This window comes from Eumetopias jubatus, unplaced genomic scaffold (genome assembly GCF_037043125.1).
Source record: "Eumetopias jubatus isolate StellerSeaLion01/CBP00866 unplaced genomic scaffold, mEumJub1_p1.0 scaffold_5, whole genome shotgun sequence".
In the NCBI taxonomy this organism is placed as follows: domain Eukaryota; kingdom Metazoa; phylum Chordata; class Mammalia; order Carnivora; family Otariidae; genus Eumetopias; species Eumetopias jubatus.
The window spans coordinates 59,377,662-59,397,696 of record NW_028274811.1 but is presented as its reverse complement, the minus strand read 5'-3'; the positions used below and the strand labels follow the sequence as shown (position 1 = coordinate 59,397,696).

The 20,035-nt window shown below is 47.8% G+C and overlaps 1 protein-coding gene and 1 non-coding gene across 10 annotated transcripts in view; both read left to right on the top strand.

Annotated features, from left to right (window-relative positions):
• Positions 1–323: 323 nt before the first annotated feature.
• LHFPL2 (LHFPL tetraspan subfamily member 2) overlaps positions 324–20,035 on the top strand; it is a 154,354-nt gene continuing 134,642 nt past the window's right edge. For 6 of the 9 annotated variants that reach the window (XM_028114445.2, XM_028114442.2, XM_088023359.1 and 3 more), the window contains exons 1-2: positions 324–707; positions 15,512–15,586. The gene's annotated coding sequence lies outside the window, so the exon portion shown is untranslated. Of the gene's footprint in view, positions 708–12,748; positions 12,900–15,511; positions 15,587–20,035 lie in introns of those variants that run through there. The other 3 variants (XM_028114448.2, XM_088023363.1, XM_088023362.1) reach the window with 2 other exon arrangements.
• LOC114217675 (U6 spliceosomal RNA) lies at positions 13,738–13,841 on the top strand. Its single transcript, XR_003611016.1, has one exon. It is a non-coding gene; the product is annotated as a U6 spliceosomal RNA (small nuclear RNA).

Sequence of the window (20,035 nt, the reverse complement as noted above, 5' to 3'; positions counted from 1 at the left end):
TCACCCCCGACTCCAACTTCGCCGCTCCCTGCCCGGGCCGTGAGCATTCTCGGCGCTCCTGAGACACTTTCCCGAAACTGCCCCCCGAAGGTTCCCCGGAGCGGCCCGGGGGTCCTCCTGCAGGATTCCAGGAGGCGCCGCCGCCGCCGCCGGGCGGGCGCAGTGACCCGCTCCCAGGCCCCGGGGCCTCCGCCCCTCCTCCCGGGGATCCCCTTTCGCCAACAGCCTCCCGGGCCCCGCAGGACACTCCCCTCCGGAGGCCGGGCCTCGTCGTCCCGCCACCGCCCCCGTCTCGCCCCCGGCCGCCCCGCCCCGCCCCGCGCGAGGCGCCGGGAGAGCCCCGGGCCCCGACCCCTCCCCCTGAACGCCCGGCCCGGGAGCGGGACGGGGGCGGCGATGGTGACTGGGCAGCGACGCGGGGCCGGGTCCTGGGCAGGGAGGCTCGGCGGCCTCTTTCTTTCTCTGCCCCCGCCCCTCTCCCTCCTCCCTCCTTGCTAGCCCTGCCGGCGGCCGCCGAGGTCGGCGCTCTCGTCTCGTCTCCTCCCCCCACCCGGGGACCCTCTCCTCTCCCCTCCCTCGCCCCCTCCTCTCGCCACCTCCTCCTCCTTCCCGGAGCGGCGAGCTGCGAGCTGCGAGGAGGCGTAGCGGAAAGCCCCGGCGGGGGTAAGGCTGCGAGCTCGGAGCCGGAGACGCGGAGCCGGGGCCGGGTGAGTTGGAGTCGCCGGGCCCCGCGCGCGCTGCGGGAGGGAGAGTCTGCAGCCCCGGCCAGGTGGTGCGGGCGGCCCCGGTGGGGGCACCCTGCCCGGGCGCCGGCGGAACCGTCGCGGCCGGTGGAGCCCGGGCTGCGTGCGCGGCGGCTGGGGCGGGAACCTGGCTCCCGCGCCCCCGGAGCCCACGGGGAGGGAAGAGGACCGTCCCCGGCACCGGGACGGGTGTCGGATGCTGGGAATGGGAGGGAGCGGCTGCTTCTCCTCTCACCACCGCAGCCGCCGGCAGCAGAAGTGGAAAAATTGTGCCTGGAACGGCAATTTGCTGGGAAGCCAGCGCGAGCCGAGCTCTCCCGCCGCCGCTGGCGGGCTCCGACCGGTGGTTCCCGCGGGCACCGCGGCGCGCGGTTTTGGGCGCAGCCCGGCGCCGAGCTCCGCGCGCTTGGTACCGCGCCTTGGGGGCCGCCCGGTGGTCGCACCCTTGGGGCCTGGTGTGTGGCGTTGGGTCACGCCGGCCACAGACGTCAGCTGCTTTTCAAATCTGGGCTGCATTTTTGTGGGCAGCACAGTGATTTGGGGTGCGGGCTGGAGGAGGTGGGCGTGGAGTGGGGAAGACCACATCTGGGATGGATGGTTGAGCCCATGGGCTGGGGTAAAGGACTGGGGAAGACTCTGTTTGTGTTTCTGGGTGTTTTTAGGCACAAAGTTTCCCCCCACCCCCTGTTTTCCCTTCCATTCAGCGGTCTAGTGTTCTTTGAGCTGAGAAAAGCAAAAGGATTTTCTTCCATCCCGTTCAACTTTTCTCTTAATCTAGGAGGGTCCTGAGTTTCAGGAGAGTCCGTGAGCTGTTGCAAATGCGAGTAAATGAGAGTAAAGACAAAGTCTTGTCCCCCACCCCCATCTTTACTCCCCCCCCGCCCCCGGGCCATTTCCTGTATTTCCCGTTTTCTCTCCGTGGTTGTGTGCGTACTTGTAGGTTGCCATCCGTGACCCACATGTAAAAGTACAACTTCTGTTTGAAATCGCAAAGTAGCCCCAGTAGACCAGTGTGTGTTTGAGCCAGAGGGAGAAGAGGGGTGAGTGCGAAGGGGAGGGGAGCGGTTAGAGTCTCGTCCCAGAGAGTTAAACCTGAGTAACCGAGTTCGAAGGAACGTTTATCATGGGCCCTTTGCTTTTCCTACACTCACTCGCTTGAGAGCTCCACCCCCAACAGGTTTAAGCGAGGATCGGTGCTAATTTCTTTGGCGTTGCCCTTTCCTGGGTGTTTCTGATTCTTTTCTCCTGGTCTTTTTTAAAAACCGACTTCATTTACAATTTAAGAGATAAGGAACACATGATAGTGGGAAGATTAAATGTTTTAAAGATAGAGGAAAAAAATAAAATTCAAGATCCTCATTTCTTTTTGCTGTCATACTGTGACAGGTTTGTTATTAATATGTGTCAGAAATCTGATGCTGATGAAATAGTTGAGGGGTTTGAAGTAATACTGCTATTATGGTATAATAATATTTTTTCTAAGTGGTCACACATAGAGCAGGTAGTGTCTGTCTCTGGTTGTGGTTTGCAAAGGGTGCAGCAAACATTTTAGGCCAGGAAAGAAGACATGGTATGTTGCAGGAGATGATAGGGGTGGGGAGGGAGAATCATTTGTCTTTAGAGCAGTCCAATTAGGAAGAATAATTACTCTGCAGATGAACATTCTCAAATGTAATTCGAATCATGGTACATGAACCAGTCATTTGTCTTTAGGAAGGAAAAAGGGTCTTTGTAGATGAGAGCAAAGCAGTGCCTTCTGGAAAAAGGAATGTATACTGTTCATCCATGCAGATGGGCTCACAATTGATGGCACCTGCCTACAAAGATGTGTGGACTGATGAATTAAAGAGATTTCACTGCATATAGTGGACAGGGCAGGAAGGAAAATTCCATAGCGGAAGACAGAAAAACAACATACAGAAAAGTACGAAGTCCTTTTTAATGAACATTGTGTACAGCTTCTCAACTTCTTTACTGCAAAGAATTGACAAAATAGGAAGCGAAAATATAGGAGACCCAAATTGGTGCTGTTGAGTTCCCAGAGGTGCCACTTACTATCTGAACTTTGGACAAGTTATTTAATTTCTCTCAGCCTTGGTTTCTGTGTCTATAACTCAGTGGCAGTAAGAGTTCAAGTCAAAGACTAACCTTGAAGATTAACTAGGATTACTTTTGTATAGGACTTGGGGTGGTGTCTCGTGCTGAGTGCTCAGAAAATGTTAATGTTGGTTGTCAAATATTTCAAATGCCCTGGAAAAAGCAGTGCCATTCAAAGAGTCGGAATGCATACCTGATTGAAAGTGAGCTGTGGTTGCTTGAGGCAGACCCTGAGTTGAGGCTGTCCCCCTGCCTCTGGCAGCCCACAGACATAAACACTTGATCTTTCTAGAACTTACATGCTGCATCCTTTTGGCCCATTCTGGTCAGCCTTCTCTGGGACTCCAGTTCTAGGGAGCGTGTAGTACAGGCTCCACGTGGCTCCGAGGGCAACAGCGCAGGTATGGCTTGCAATTCCAGGCCTCACTGACCCTGTGATGGCAGGTTCTCACGTTTCCAGTCCCATGAAAGTAAATATCCAAATTTTGTTTGGGGTGGGGGGAACAAAAGAACTTTAGTGGTTGGACAAAGTGCATGCCTCTTGGGGAATCCTAAAGGCAACATTTTACTCAATGCTTACTGCTCTTGGAAAGATACAAGCAATAAGTAAATATCTAATCTCCAGAATTTTTTCCGAAAAGCAACTTTAAAGTATACTTTGGGGTTAATGATACACTGCCCAGTTTTTATTAAGGTGGTACCTAACACAAAGTGAACAAAAGGCATTCTTAGCCAAACACTATTTCTTGAGCAGGGGAATTATGCTGTATATGGCTCTTATAATTGGGGAGGACTGCCTCGTTGCTCATTCGTCCTTTTTTTTATTCTGTCATTCAGCAAATACCTATGAACCCTGTCCCATGGGCTAGGCTCTGCTCTGGCCTCTGGTAACACAGCAAGAACCAAGAGCAGGCCTCTTCTCTCACAGTGTACACATTCTAGTTGGCGAAGCAAACTGTGCGAAGGACCTCCATAAACCCGGGAAGCTCCTTTTTTTGCTTTAGAAGAGCTTGTGCTGGGAGAGCAGAGTGCTGGCTGGGTGTGCTTCCCTCCCACAAGCCTGCCTGCTCCGAGGGAGTGATCTGACCGCGGGTAGTGACGGGCTGCCAGTCCTGTGGGTTCTCTGTAGGGATAGGGAGAAAGAGGGGGCTCTTCTTTTCCCCATGCTTTATAAAAGGCTGTGTCCAGTTTGCGCAGTGGGTGAGTAGAACCAGCAGTCACATGCCATGAAGACAGTTTTTTTTTTCCCCCCCTCAGAGGTGAGATTTCTCAGCCTTAGAAAGGCAAAGAAGGAATTAAAGGTCAGTTTTGATCATCAGCTTATAAAACCCAGATGTGTCCAGGGAAGAATCTGGTGTGGCACTTGAAACACTTCTCGCTCTCACGCTGTATAAGGCATGAATGAAGGAATAAAGAAAGGTGGATACTTGGCTCCTCATGCACCTTCTAGGTTTTCTTTTTCATCACTTTTAAAATAACATACATTATGCAATAATAATTGCATGTTTGGAATCTAGGAGGCTTGCAAAGGTGTAAGGCAGTCAGGGCTCTGATAGTTGTGTGGACTGGAGGCAAGGTTGTGTAGGGAAGGCCCTGAGGGTGCTGGGGTTGGGTGCTGAGCTGAGGAAGCTGAACCTCATCTCCAAAACTGGCTAAATGATGGAGAATTTGCAGCAGGTAATTGTCTTGCTTTATTGTGCTTTAGAAAGAACTTGGTGGCCGTGACGTGGGCTGGGTGACAAGGACACCAAAATGGGGACAGAAAGTGAGTTGGGAGGCTAGTGCAGGAATCCGTGAGGGACTTGGAGAAGGAGAAGGGGAGAGAAAGGGGGAGGCCAGGAGAGACTGGTCACACTTCCTTGGTCATCTTTTGGGTGTGGGCACTTAGTGAGACAGAGTCCAGGGTGACCAGTCATAGCACCATTCGCTGAGGTAAGCAGCTGTGGGGATCCTCAGATTGAGAAGACGGTGAGGACTAATGAGCTCAGTGGAATCCCGGACTGCACTGTGAGCCTTCCAGGGAGAGAAGCCCAGCAGAGAGCTAGAGACACAGGCAGGAACAGAGGTCTGGAGCTAGAGATGAAAGAGGGAGTTATTTTTATAGTAGTGGCAAGTGGTTGCCTGGTTGGTTGAGATTTACTAAATAGTGCTCAGGGTAAGAGTTAATTGGTGTCCTTGTAACTGAATTTTCCCCTTTTATCCTTTCAACAGGCCTAACTGGGGATAGTCAAGCCCCTGACCTTGGCCTTAAATGACCAGTCTCTTACTGGTATTATTTTACAGATATGGTGGATCTGTTTATATTATTTTGACCTGAAATCATTGAGAGGAATATATGTAGAAGGGCTCTGAACATATTTAATAGCTAGGATGTATAACTGGTGAAATTGATTACCACCCCCCAACACACACACACACACACACGCACGCACCCCAAAATTCATCCGTGCAAACTCTGATCCCCAGTGCGCAAGTACCTGGAGGTGGGGTTTGGGAGGTGATTAGGTTTGGATGAGGTCGTGAGGGTGGAGTTCCCATGATGGGATTAGTGTCCTTAGGAGATGAGAAAGGGAGACCAGAGCCCGCCACAGAGAGAAGGCTGCCATCTGCAAACCTGGAAGAGGATTCTCACCAGAAACCAAACCTGACAGTGCCTTGATCTTGGACTCAAAACCTCTAGAACAGTGAGAAAGAAATGCTGTTTAAGTCACCCAGTCTATGGTATTTTGTTATAGCAGCTCGAACTGGCTATTGTACAGGTGTGTGTTGTATTTCAGAAAATTTAAGATGACCTTTACTTACTAAAGTAGTTTTGTGTGCATCTATAAAATACCAAGTACAGTTAAAGAGGTATGTTACCTGCATGTTTTCTTAGTTAAACTGTAATACCTTCAGCTAGGTCAAGAGCAAGTACCCAACTATGACTTTGAGACTTTCCAGGTAAGAAAGGAGAACCTCACTGTATTTTGACTTTTCCTCCTGTGGGTTTGTTCTGATTTGGATTTAATCCCACATTTGTTGATTAAGTGGTGTTTTGGAGACTATTTAAAAAATATTTTAGTCAAAATTAAGTAAGACTTCTGAGGTGTTGGGAGAATTTTTGAGGTTCCATTTAGGACAGTGCAGCCCAACTAGCTTTTAAGCTCTGCACATGGTTTCTACCGAATTCTGTAGTCAGTTATGGTATTTGAATGAAGAATGTTGAGGGTTTCAGCGGGTCCATAGCAAATAATGTGTAACACCTCAAGGTGACATTAGCGATAAAAGCTGTTCTTGTGTCTTCTGTATGGACAGAGAGTAGTTCACGAGGTGTCACCAGGTTTCCTGGCTTTTGGCCACTTCGGGGTAATACATTGGGGATTTGCAGCCCAGGCTAGTGTATGAAGCTAGGATGTTATAACGGTAAATATGGGGCCTTTAAAAAAGAGCACTCGCAGGGCAGGGCGCCTGGGTGGCTCAGTCGGTTGAGCGTCTGCCTTCGGCTCAGGTCATGATCCCAGGGTCCTGGGATCGAGCCCCATGTTGGGCTCCTGGCTCAGCGGGGAGCCTGCTTCTCCCTCTCCCTCTGCCTCTCCCCCTGCTCATGCTCTCTGCTCTCTCTCTGTATCTCTGTCTCAAATGAAAATAAATAAATAAACAAATACATAAATAAAGCACTCCCTGTTTGTGGAACTAAGGATATTCTGGTGTGGGCTGAATATCTCTCATCCTCCATGTGCACAGACTTGCAGGGATCCCTGGATGGCTGGACAGGAGCTGCACACGTTTGTGGTTCCCAGGTCTCTATTACCAGTTGCTCCCCTACACCCTTTCTCCCAACACTAATTTTCTCCCCTTAGAGAGACCTCTGTGTGAGGATGCGGTGAGAAGGCAGCCATCTACAAGACAGGACGGAGGCTCCGAATCTGTAGGTGCCTTGAGAACTTGTACTGGGAAAATTAACTTATGTTTTCATGTCCACGAAAAAGAGGCTTATCTGCCTTTTTTTATGAAGTTACCATATGGCCCTCGAGGGCTCTTGCTGTTAATTTGAATTTCATTCATTCGTGGAATAATTAAAAGTGTGCAAAATAGACCCCAGTGAATGCTTGTTAAATTGCAGGCATGCTATCTGATTTGTGCACAGTGTGAGTGCCCTTACTGCTGTGGATCTAGGGTAAGACCAGAGGGGGTTACGGGCCATTGTCAGGCTGTGGAACCAGCAGGGACACCTCCCCTCACCCTTGCTTGCTTAACTGGGTTGCCGTTGAAGGGGAAAGCTGGTAGCCATAGACAGACTGGAAGGATGGAGACTAAACTTTTAACTCTTCATGTTGGGCTAGTGTGATTTCAAGTGACTAGTTATTTTCTTTATTTTCGTATTTTTCAGATTTTCTGTAAATAGCATGTTACTTTTAAAATCAGAGCAAAACAATTGGTGGGTTTGTGTGTGTGTGTGTGTGTGTGTGTGTGCGCGCGCGCCACGCAAATGGTTTTGGCCACAACACTGTACATCTCCTTAAATCTGTGGTGCATCCATTATAAAGCAGGTTTCTGCTTTAAAAGAGAATTGCAATTCCTATTTGTTGTAAACATAGTTGCTCATAATGGGAGGCTGGAAATACAACCAGGATTGGGAGCTGTGACCCACAGCCAGAGTGGGGCAGCTTCCTCTGAACTATAGGCAAGAACCCACTCACTCCTTACCCTATATTTTCTATGGTTTCATAAACATGTAAATGTGATTTGAGAGGTGTTTCACTTTTATAGCTAAGCGTATAAATGTCTTTCTGATTGGTAAGAACTCTTGAATTAAATCTGTTAAGTACTCATTTAAATATGTACTATACTGATATGTTAGGTTTCTTTCTTGGTAAAAATTGTTTCAGTGTTCATTAGAACCCACACCAGCAGTGAGATCTTAAATATCCCTTTAGCAGCAACCTCTCCACATGCCTGGAAAATTAGAGGGGCTCTTTTTCCTCTACTGATTCTATTGTTCAGCATTTTCTTTCTTTCCACACTGAGCTGTGTTGTCAAGGGCACCTGGAGTTCAAGCTTCCTTTCTCCTGGGGCAGGCTGCAGTTGGGCTGAATTTCACATGTTGTTTTCCAGTTTTCAGGCAGTTAGCCAGTTGTTTAAGGATGGTTGTAACTGTGTGGACAGTAGCTTCATTTAATGCTTAGGTAAGTGGTGCATGGCATACACTTAGTCAGGGCAAATTAACCTCTTAAGATTTTAAAACTTTCTTTTTTCTGTTGCCCATAGAGACCAAATTTTCTGAAATTAAAAATAATGGATTGGATAGTCTGGGAACTGCAAACTTACCAGTAAGCAGTCTTTTTGTCTTCATAAATGACTACTACTTGTGTATTCAATATAGACTTAAGAAAAACATGGGTCACAACTTTAAAAACAGTCTAAAATCCCATCCAATTTTTTAAATGGCTGTCTAGATGATCCTACATAGAGAAGTATGTCTAAACAGATACTTGTACTCTGTCATTTGCTCATTTTTATAGTAGTCCTTTCAAGGTTCTTCTGTATTGGGAGCTCATCATTTGCCAACCTAATTACTAATTCCGCATGGATTTATGCTGTTCTGTGTAGCATAGTGCACTGGCTTAAACAGGTGACTGTAGGTCTTTTTGATCTGAATCCTTTCGGTAAATGAGTGTGCTTAGGTTGTCTGGTCTGCGTATGTGTTTTTTCCAGTTTGTGCTGAGGTCTATTTTTTTCTCTATTAGTAAAGAAAGGACAGCATCAAAGGGAGCTAAGCCGATATGTGGAATGTTTTTAACTATAACCCGAAGCCTAAAAGAGCTGTAGCCAGGGAAAGAGGCCACACTTAATTATAAGAACCCAAGTGGTGGTGGTGATGAAAAAGTGTGACAGGCTGTGTATTCACCTGTGTGGACAGGTGGCTGGGGGACTGGTGAGGATAGTCTGATGAGCTTTGTTGCAGATGGACCGCTGCTTCCCTTGGTCCGGAAACTGGACTCATGGACCCTAAGACGACGTGAGCTTTCTCGGCAGCTACTTTAGTCAACACAACTGGCATGTTTTTAAAACATTTTAAAATGAGAAGCGCCAGGTTAGATTTCCTCTTGCTTATATGTGTGTGTGAGTTTTTTAAAAATTTTTGACCATGGGAGTTCCCGTCAAAATGTCCAGATAATTTTGAATTCTGACCTGGTCATCTGTCATGTCAGCCATCCCTCAGGCTGCGTGTTGTGTTCCTCGACACATTCTGCTCATCAGTCATGGAAGTTCTTTGAGTTACTTACTGGTGCCGCTCTGTTAAGCCTCCCCTTGTCATTCTTCTGAGTCCTCTTAGTAACCAGGGGTGTGTCAGCCTTTGTAGGCAGCCAGAGAGTTGAGGGTTGGAGTCTGTGCCAACGAACAAAGGAAGCTAATCATACTTGTGACCTTGCCCTCATTAACACTGTGTTGGAACCAAGAGAGCCAGCGTTCCATGGTATTGTTTGACTTTGGATTGTCTCTATTGATTTATGGTCATGGGGTCCGTATTTCAGCCTTCTAAGGAATATAAGAGCGAGGTGAGAATGTAGGAGATTATCAGTACCTATTGCCTCTTTCTAACTCCGTAAAAGTTGGGCTTTGAATTATCAGCTAGTTTTGTACCCTCCTGATGGTGATTTGGTCCCAGAACTAACCAAGACTGACAAGAGTGTGAGGGAAGAAGGCCTCTGAGAGTCTGGAGCATTTGTGGGTAAGCTGATGGCCTGGGTGTTCCACAGGTGGGCGTAAAAGTCTCACATTGGCACACTCAAACTTCAGTGTGCACAAGAATTACCTGGATCTTGTTACAATGCAGATTCTGCTTCAGCAGGCCTGGGTGGAGCCTGGGATTCTGTATTTCTACAAGTTTCCTGCCACACTGAGGCTGGTGGTTCTGTGGAAAACACTTTGAGTAGCCAGCCTTACACAAAGCTGGGACATGAATAAGACTATGAACTAGTCAGCTGGAGGCTGAAACCTGTAAAGTCTGACAACCAGGAGGCACCTGTGGAGTCTGACTTTGGAATGGTTGCCTTCCATTTAGGGCTGGTCTCTGTTGGGATGAGACTGAGGGCCCTCAGCCTCGTCACTTCCATTAGGGTCTGTAATGACCACCAGGAGCAGCTGTGTAGTGTTAACCTTTAGTCCTTAGGGCAGGGAGGTTCTAGAGGGTCTTCTTTTTAGGTGGGATATGATAAACCTAAATGGCAGGTTTTGTTTTTGCTAAGTTTTAGTTAAATTGATTGCCTCAATACAATGGTGACTGTACTCCATAATTTAATTTCATTTATTTTTTAAAGACTTATTTATTTATCCAAGAGAGAGCACGAGAGAAAGCAAGCACGCACGTGTCCATGCCCATGTGTACCCACACATTGGGACAGGGGCAAAGGGAGAGAATCTTCAAGCAGACTCCCTGCTGAGTGCGGAGCCCTTGACAGGACTTGATCTCACCACCCATGAGATCATGACCTGAGCAGGAACCAAGAGTCAGCTGCTTAACAGACTGAGCCACTCAGTGCCCCTATACTTCATAATTTTAACTAGATAAAGAAGGCTCTAACTAGGGGTCCCTGGGTGGCTCAGTTGGTTAAGCGTCTGCCTTCGGCTCAGGTCATGATCCCAGGGTCCTGGGATGGAGCCCCACATCGGCTCCCTGGTTGGTGGGGAGTCTGCCTCTCCCTCTGGCACGAAGCCTGCTTCTAATGTAGTTTAGGCACAGACCCCTCCTCTGAGGTTTTGACTTTATAAGACTGGAGAGGGTTCTGGGGATCTGTATTTTTTTAAACAAAGCTTCTAGGTAGTTCTTATGGTCCGACAGGTTCTAGAAACACCAATGTAGAGAAACATTGATTTAGAAACCCATCTATCTGAACCTACAGTGTTGACCATGTCTGAGGGACGCCCTTACATGTTCTTTTCTTGGCCTCTTGGGTACTGGTTTCTGTCCCCATGGAATCACTTTAATTTTTATCTTGACACATGCTTTCATTCTTACAGAGAGGCCCTTATCTTGGATGGGACCAAATCAGAGTCCTTTTTCAAAAATGTAAGACATCAGTTCTGTGAAGCTGTTATTTTTAGGAAGGTTTTATAGACACTGACTATTAAGTGCTTTTGGGCATTCTTGGAAATACTGGGCTCTAAGCTTTGGACCTCTATGGAGAAGTCTAAGGAATGTCCTGCAGCTGACTTTTCCCACACCCTCTCCCACTTTGGTTTAGACAGACAGCTGGGGATAATGAGTGTCCCCTTTCTAAGTAGAATGCTGACTAGAAATGGATGAGGAAGGGCCCCTCATCCTCCACAGACCAGTTTGGTTCTGATCCAGATGAACTGACAGATTGAGGAGTTGGGCTTTCCATACTGTTATATCAACATTGACCTTCCTCTCTACAAATTCAGGGTCCATCTCAGCCCCACCCTAGATACCAAGTCAGTTTAGGAAGCAGATATAGTAGGAAATGGCTTGTGTGTTGGTTGGTATTGGAGGGGTGGAGAAAGGGCTTCTTCCCTGGTGATTCTGACACATTTCCATCAGAAGCTACAGTAGAAGCAGACTTTATGCCAGAGATCTGTGGTTATTTGAACCTTTATGATTAGTGATTTCTTGACTGGTACACCTGTAATATCTGGCAAGGAGATCCCTGTAGGGGTGGTGTTAACGATGGTCATGAGATGAAGAAGATTCCTGCTATGTCTCAAATTATGTATGACAGCATCGAAGTCCTTAGGAACTGCTGAGTGGGAGTCACAAACTGATCTATTAAAAATTAAAAAATAAGTTGAATTCACTTAACTGTTGTGCCTAAAATTCTATCATTAGAGATATTTGGGTGAAAAACTCTAAACCTCTTCTTCAACATGTAAACATCTATAAGACAGAGAATACATTTCTTATTTATACATTCACAGGAATAATTTCGTAAAATGCTTCTCAAAAGCAGTTAGCTAAGATCAGGGTATGAAGATAGTGGACTCTGACTTGATGGGGTGAAGTGTGGGTCCTGGACAAGGAGAGCAGTGCCGCAGGGGATAGCTAGAGACAGCAGGTATGTGGGGCAGCTCACCAGGAGCCAGGGCGAGCTGGGAGGGCACTGGGCAGAACTGGTTCTTGTTCACTGTGTGTGTGCGCATACGCATGCTGTGTTATAGGGACTCAGAGAGTCTTCACGATGTGTGTGGCATATTTCACATATACTTGACCAGTTGTAATGAAAAGCCAGGCGATTTATATAAGAAAATTAAGATTAAACATCATAAATGTAGTTGGGATTATTTTGCTCTTTTTTAAAAGTCTTTAGTTTTGAGAGAAAAGCTTGGGAAATGATTCAGTTTCTGTATCTGCTTAACAGGTGAACTTGGCCAGTGGGAGAGACCTTCGTCTATGTAGAGGCTTTTTCCCAGTCCATTTTGAGAAGGGCTTGACTCTTCTGAGACCCCATGCCACCTAGAAAGTGTGCATTAGTGCCTGCTTTCTCTCCCTCATTTGCAAAGAATAGTTTATAGCTGGTGGCTGAACTCTGAACTTGGACATCCTATTACCACAGCCAAAGCTTGTTTGAGTGGTACAGTGTGTTTTTAGAATAGTATGATGATGGGTTAGGAGATTACATTTGCCCTTGCTGGCTGAGTAAGCCTGAACTGATAAGAGAAGTGATACAGAAGTACATCCCAGGGACCAGAACTCCGGAAACTTTTAGGAAGACCAATCCACACCCTCACTGATGGCCATTTCTTGCCCCTGCTACCCTCAGAGTCCCTGCTCTGTCTTTAGATTGGGCTTAGTGTCCCTAATTGCAAGATTCACAAGATGTTCCTTCATGCTCTTGGGCAAGGTCTTGAGATAAAACACACAGAAAATGAATCCATTCTATTACAGATCAAATACTTTTGTCTTCAAGGGGTACTGGTTTCCTGGTACCCAGGAAAGGTGGGAACACACAGCCTGTGAATGTTGGAAAGCATTGAGAACCGTCTATACTGCCTCCTGTGGTGTGACCATGAGCTTGCTCTGTGACCTTGGACAAGTCATTTTACCTGTTTGGGCTAGAGAAGGTAAGGGGATGAATCGAGGCCTGATTATTCTTATTCTAGGTGAATCTGTATGTCTGTGTGTTCAGTCATTTATTCAACACAAGCTTATTGAGCCCCTCAGGGAGCTGACAGTCTGGTAGGGGAGATCGCAGAACAGTCGTTACCTTTCTTGTGGGTAGTGAGGTGTGCAGTGCTGGGTGGAGAGGCCACGTGGGATGTGTAAGAGGCCTTTAGAAGGTGTGGGCACCACATGCCCAGAGCAGGTGAGGAGGCTGGAGAGCTGGGGTGTGCGGGCTTAGGGTGCAGTCTAGGGAAGGCGCTAGGGATTTCTGGAGCATTGCTTGTGCCCCTGGTCCACATGTGTTTGCTTGACCTGCTAGGAGATCCTGTAGCTCAGTCATCCTCGCTGTGGCGTGGCCAAGAGGGGCAGACTCTGGAAGCTGAGTGTGGTTGGGGCATGCAGTGTATCACCATGATCCGAATACTGTTTTTATGTTTTGGACCCCATTTTTCCCCTTTTGTAAAGAAAAGCAAGAAACATAAGAATGTGAGGATTTGCCAGCTCCTTACAGAAATATACTTTTTTGTTGGGGGGGAGGGGCAATCTTTTCTTTCTTAGAGAGAGAAGATAGATATTCAAAGAGAGAGGCAGCTGAATTGAGCTATTCTCAACCCCGAATTACTTGATGCTCCTGGGCCTTGGCATCTCTGTAACCACAGAGGGTGCTCCACACTCCAGGAAGAAACTTGACCCTCTCATAAAACCACACGGAGCTTTCTGGTTGGCCCGTTTCTTTTCTCGAGTGGTCAGATTTTATATCTAGGTGGGAGGAGAGGCATTGTCTGAGAGGAGAAATGTGTGCTCGCTTCGGCGGCTCACACACTAGAATTGGCACGATGCAGAGATTGGCCCGACCCTGGCGCAAGGATGACAGACAAATTTGTGAAGCATTCCATATTTAAAAATGAATGAATGAGGGGTGCCCGGCTGGCCCAGTTGGAAGCGCGTGCAACTCTTGATCTTGGGGTCGTGAGTTTGAGCCTCATGTTGGGTGCAGAGATTACTTAAAAATAAAAAATCTTAAAAAAAATAAAAATGAATGAATGAATAAATGAATAAGAAAGGGAAGTGTGCGTCCACTTTCCTGAAGCTGGAGTTCCCTTTCCCTGCCCCGAAGCAATTGAGCCTGCAGAAGGGGATGTGGCATTTCTTGGGGAAATGAAATCCTCCTGCAGCCATGGTCCCTGGGCTCTCTACCCGTCCGGCTGCAGGGCTAGGAGGGATTCGGAGCATCAACAAGGTCGTGCATTTTCTTGTAAACAAAAATGGATGTCATAGGGAGTAGGCTAGGCCAGCTCTTCCCTACCCTGTACTCTCCCCCACCCCCGCTCCTGGCACTGCCCCCATTTAGTGCTTACTGCCTTTAGGGAGCATCTGGGTCACCTGGAGGGCTTTTAATAACACACATGGCTGGGCTCCACCCTCAGAGATTCTGAGTTGCTAGATCTGGGGTGGGCTGAGAATTTGTATTTCTAACACATTTCCAGTTGCTGATGCTGCTGCTCTGGGGACCACACTTTGAGAGCCACAGTGACACCAGGCACTCCTCGACCTTCTGGAGGGTGTGTTGGGACAGGCAGGCTCCGGTCCCAGTGGGGTGTCTGCCTGTGGGGAATTGCCCAGTGCTGGAGGAGCCAGTAATGGGGAAGCAGTGGTTCCCTGGAGTGCCAGAGGGGCCCCAGACCTAGAGCCTTCTCTCTTCACGCAGAGCAGGCACGTGGCATTTGGGGTAGCTGAGTCGGACTGTCATTACCTCCTTCTAATACCATCTTTTCTGTGGTGCTCCTGGACCGTGCTGCTCTCCTCTGTGAGACCCTTCATAGGCTTGCCAGTGGCCTTAAGGTAAAGTCCAAACCCTCCTAAAATGGCGGCAAGGCCTTTTGTGATTCCTTCCCTTTATAGCTTCGTGTCTTGCCAGTTTTCCTCTGGCCCCGGGAATACGCCGGTGGTCATTAACCCCTTTCTTGGGTGGACTTACTATATTCTTCTTGCTTCCAGGGCATCCCATTTTGCTGGTGCCTCTGCCTGGCAGGCTATTTGCTGGTCCTCTTAGTCCGGCCAACTCCTGCTTGTCAGACCTCGGCTTGGCCATCACTGGCTCTGGCGAGCTTCCTTTGACCCCTCTGGGACCAGCTAGGGCTTCTGTAAAGGCTTCACATCACCTTGTATTTTTCTCACTCGGCTCCTGTCAGCTGCATCAGGGTCCTGATACTGCCTATTTCTTTCTCTGTCTCTCTGGATTGTAAGCTCCCAGAGGGCAGCGAACCCATCCCATGTTCAGTCATGTGACTTTCGGCTGGTTGTTCTGTGGCATGGTTGTTCTGTGAGAAGGATACTGCAGGGGAGGAAACCGAGGCAAAGGTAGGTGAAGTATCTGGCTTCCGGTTACCCTGTCACTGAGTTCCAACACTGGGATTCTAACCCGTCTCCCTGACCCAACCCCTCCCCCACCACCAGACTTTCTGCTTTGAGACCAAGGAGACCTAGGCATGGTCCGCAGGTCTTTCCTGGGAGCATTAAAAGACTGCTTGTTCCAAATAAACAAAAAGGGCCCTTTCCTGTTGTTTTTCAGGTCAACTGGGAAGCAGACTCTTGAATTCACAGCTGGCTTGCGGTTTTTGCCTCTTGTTAAAGAGCACGCAGACAGGTAAGGACCCGCTCAGGCTCAGGTGGGGTGTAGGCAAACTAGCCATGGTGATGCGCTCTGATAACCACCCAAAGTTCTCATTCGTTAAAAAGAAAATCCTTATATGTAGGGCGACATTTCCTGTAAGAAAGCTATGAAGTGGTCCCCTGCCCCTGCTGGGAATTGCGGGGCGAAGGTGTTTCTTGGCTGGCTTTCTCCTGGGCGTTGCTGGTCTTCTCATTACCAACATTCTTTTCTTTGAGTGGGGTTCCCTTCTCCGATCCATGTGATTTGGTCCTTTAGGATTCTTTTTCCTCATTTAAGACCCAGCCCAAATTTCATATGTTAGTTATCAGACTGTTTCAGCGGGAGGCTTTTTGGGGCCTAGCCTTTCCCCTGGCTTTACAGCAGAACCAATCACTGCCTCTCTGCTCACACTGCACACTTGCTTGCTGGGTGAGCTGGACGTATGTGTTCGTGCACAACTTTTCCCTCTAGTCTGTGAGTTCCTTTGCATGTTTCCTGGCCTGGAACAGACTTTCAATAAAAGAACAGATATGTCTGGCGAAAAAAAAAGAGAAAACCCTCGTAAGCTCCCCGAAGGCATGGTGACAAAAAAATCATAATGTATTTCTAAACCAATTAAATGATTTGTAGAGTGCCTTTTTGGGTTAATTCTCTGCCTCTTTGCTCATATTACCATGCATAATTAAGAGTTTACCGTCATAAGACAATAGGAGTTTAGACTCCTACTCCTAATGAAAAGGATAAGAAGTCAGGCGTTTTTGTGTCATTGTCTTTCTATGGAGTAATAAGTGGTGCTAGGTCATGGAGCACTAATGTGCTAAATGACAGCCTGGGGCCATGAGCAGCCAGCCCTCTTGGCTGCCCTGGGGGAGACCATTGTCAACCAGACCCCCGGAGCCCTGGTCAGCCCTAGGATTGATCATGTGTCTAAATGTGTAGGCAGTAAGGGAGCAAACAATAGACTTGCCCAATTTACAACCTAGAGGAAATAAAAATATTTCTGAGTGGTTTGAGCATTTGTTTTAAAACACAGTTGAGGTTTAAATAAGGTTAGCAATAAGCTTTTAAATCAGTGCCCCTCAGTCTTCCCCAAACTTCTCGGTACGTTGGGTTCTTTGAGATGTGGGCTGAGTGGCTTGATGCCATTTTGCTTCATCCTTTGGGTTGGGAGTAGCAACCCCCAGGCTGCTGGTTCACTGGATATTGAAACCAGCATGGGACTTGGGTCTTCACAGGGGAGAATTTATGGCCTTGAGTCTTTGCTTTTGCCTTCCTCTCCTGCCTTCTCCATGAACACTACTCATTGTTTGGTCTTTCCAGCTGCTTTGGTTAGGTGTGTGCAGCACTGAAGCAAAGAGAAAGGAGTTGTCTTCTGGTTCCTGCATTCCTAGTAGAGGTCCTGGCCAGCAAGTCCCACGTAAAAGCAATCAAATAACTGTGGTTTCTTTTACCTGGTGCCGAGCGCCAGTTATACAGCTACGTCTGAGAATTTAGTGAAAGACAAGGCAGTACAAGAAATTTGACTCTCAGTTGACCCTATTCATGTTCTCAAAATTTCCTAGGGCTTTGGGTAGAGTGAGGAATTGAGCTTTGCCCAGGAATTTCCAGTCTCCATGGAAGCCAGTTTGTCTATCATACTTGAAAAATAAATTAAGGAAATTAGTTGCAGTTTAAAAGCCCAGATGTTAAGATATGAGTGAGTTTTAGCTTTTTAGTAGGTTTTGGAATTTGAGATAGTATTGCCTATTGTGTGTTGCACTGTTCCTGCAGAAGCCGAATGCAAGGTGGTGGCTGTGTGTCTGGTCTTTACACCACCAAATACATGGGGAGTGCTTACCAATTGGCAAGAATTAGCAGCTTATTGAGCTTCTAGGAGATATTTGATTCTCAGAGCGACTCCTGGTTTACAATACAAGTCTAATCTAGTTAGAAAACAAATGAGGTAGGTCAAGTCATCAAGTTCCTGATATGGTCCTCTTCCATTCGGGACACTCACACACAGGTATGCATTCAGACACACTTCACTAGCATTCTCTAGTTGAATCTTGACTACCCCACATCATTCTCATTAGCCCAAGAAGTGATACAGCTCCTGAATTTTCTTAGAGCTTCTGAACTTTGTGTTTGGGGTAGGAGGGGGTTCTTCTTTCATGAAATGTTTGCTGTTTCTAAAGATGGGCCTGCTGGTGCCTCAGCAGTAGAATTTGTATATCAGGGTGTGCGCGCGTGTGCGTGTGTGTTTAATGTAGCTGTTTTGGAGTGTTGGCCTTGATCCAAAGGTACTGTCCAGCATGGGCCCCTTGTGTCCAGGGTAGACATCTGGGAGCCATCAGAGCAAAGGCAACGAGCGGACACAGCAACTCTGCCTCTGGTCTCAGACTCCAGTGTTGTTAGCATACTGGTCTCTGACTGACCATGTCCTTTCTTGTTGAAATGGCAGGGAACCCAGACTGCAGCTCATTACAGATACACACAGAACATAAATGGCCCATCTCCCCTCAGGTGTCTTTGGTTTTTTGTTGTTGTTGTTTTGTTTTGTTTTCAGGTGAAGCTTTTATCTTTCCGTCTTCTTAAAGGAGAAACAGAGTCTCCAAAACAGACTTTCAAGTTTCATTTGCAAAGCCGCACCCAGGAATTGACATCTCTGGGAAGAGTTTGCTGTTTTTCCATGTCCAGGTCACAGTGCATCATTTAGGAGCCCCTTTGTCCTTTGATCAGGTTGCTTGTCAGCTGTGATTTGTTGGCTGGTTTGTCTTATCCACTATAGGAGTTTGTTGTTGATTTCAAAGATAACTTATAAGTACTTGTTTCCAGGAAAACTTGCTTATAAACGGAAGCTCTTGGACTTCTCCTTTATGAAGAGACTGTTGTTTTGATCACTCTCATGTCCTCTTCAAGAAATGGTTGTTTCCTGGTCCTTCGCATCTTTTTACCTGAGTTGGAAGGAGGCCGTCGGATAACTAGTTAATAAAAGTAACTTTCCCAAATAGGCAAAAGAGAGTGAAAGAGTTTCCTCTTTCATCTCTTTTGATGATGAAGAGTAAATACTCTGCATTTTAAATGGTTTCTTTTCTCTCGAAAGCATTTCTTACATGGAGCAGTTTCTGAGGCTTCAGGAATCCTGTTCTCTCAGGTCCTTTCTTCAAAGCTGGAGGAAGCCCTGCTTGGCTCCCTTCAGACCACCTCCACTGATGCTTCTCTCTCCTCTCCTTTCTGTCCTGACGGCCACGCCTGGTGCTCACCTCCCTGCCTCCCCCCCCCCCCCCCGCCCCCGCCTCCCTGGGGTTGCTGCAGGGTGTCCTTCTCCCCTTCATGGGCCGCAAACTGGAAAAGAAAACAAATAACGGAGCTCCCACTGCAGCCCAGCAGGCTGGGGGGAATAGTCCTCATTCTCCTTGTTCTTGGGTTCAAAGTGCACTTCACATTTTATGGGGGTGATCAGCCCTCCCAAGGTGCTGGTTTGAGGGGGCTGTGTGTGAGCCTGGTGGACCACTGACCATGCTGACGTCTTCCTTTTGCCTTCGCCTTTCTGGCTGAGTTGACGTTAGTGCTCTGAGCGAGAAGGGGCTGCTGCCACTTTGAGCGGAGCTCCGGGCAGGGGTGGAGAAACATCTGATCTTGTTCAAAGGGGCTGTCTCTGAAGCATGAAGATTGAACTGATCGTGACCCCACCGTGGGGGACGGAGAAGCACCCTCTGGAGAACAGGCCTGTCAATTACTAATCCCATTGGCTTCTGGGTCTTCAGGGTCTTATATCCGTTTAAAAGAGAGAGAATTGGGGTTGGAGGTAATAAAATAGGCCTTAAATTAGTGGGGCAGGGGGTCATTTCATCTAATTTTGTGGTTGTTACTGAGGAATAAAAGGCAGAGGAGCTAATTTCATTAGCCCCTTTGAGGTCTTTATCATGGTGAGATGGCACTTGGGGATGGAGCAGGGCCTTGTCGGCGCCGGCCTTTTCCCTGCCAGGGGCCTCACAGCTGCATTTCCGTGACACCAGGGCAGGGCTGGGGGGAGGCACAGTCACCATCCTGGGCACCATGGCCAGGAACATAGTTTCTCCTGCTCTGTGGCGAGAGTTAGTGACTTAAAGCAGTTGATCTGTGCCCCAGCATACCTCTCTGCCAGTTACTCAGGAGCTTGGCATTCACAGTGAAAAGAAAGGGATCCGCCAGACAAGAGAGCTCCTTTAGAATCAGGATTGTGGTGTCTTTTACTTCTGAGGAAGGCTGGCCAGTCCCCTGTTGACGTGATTTATTTGGGGCATGATGGTCATCATGTTCCTTTGAGCTGAGCAGTGTTCAAAGTGTTAAATCTTGGAGGGGGGGGGAGTTGGCAGGAAAGCGAGAGCTGTACCTTCTATTTGCTTAGTGCTCTTCTGTTCCTAGCATAGGTTCATGTCTCCTGCTTCCTAGAGCCCTGCTCGGGAGGCACGTACTCCTACC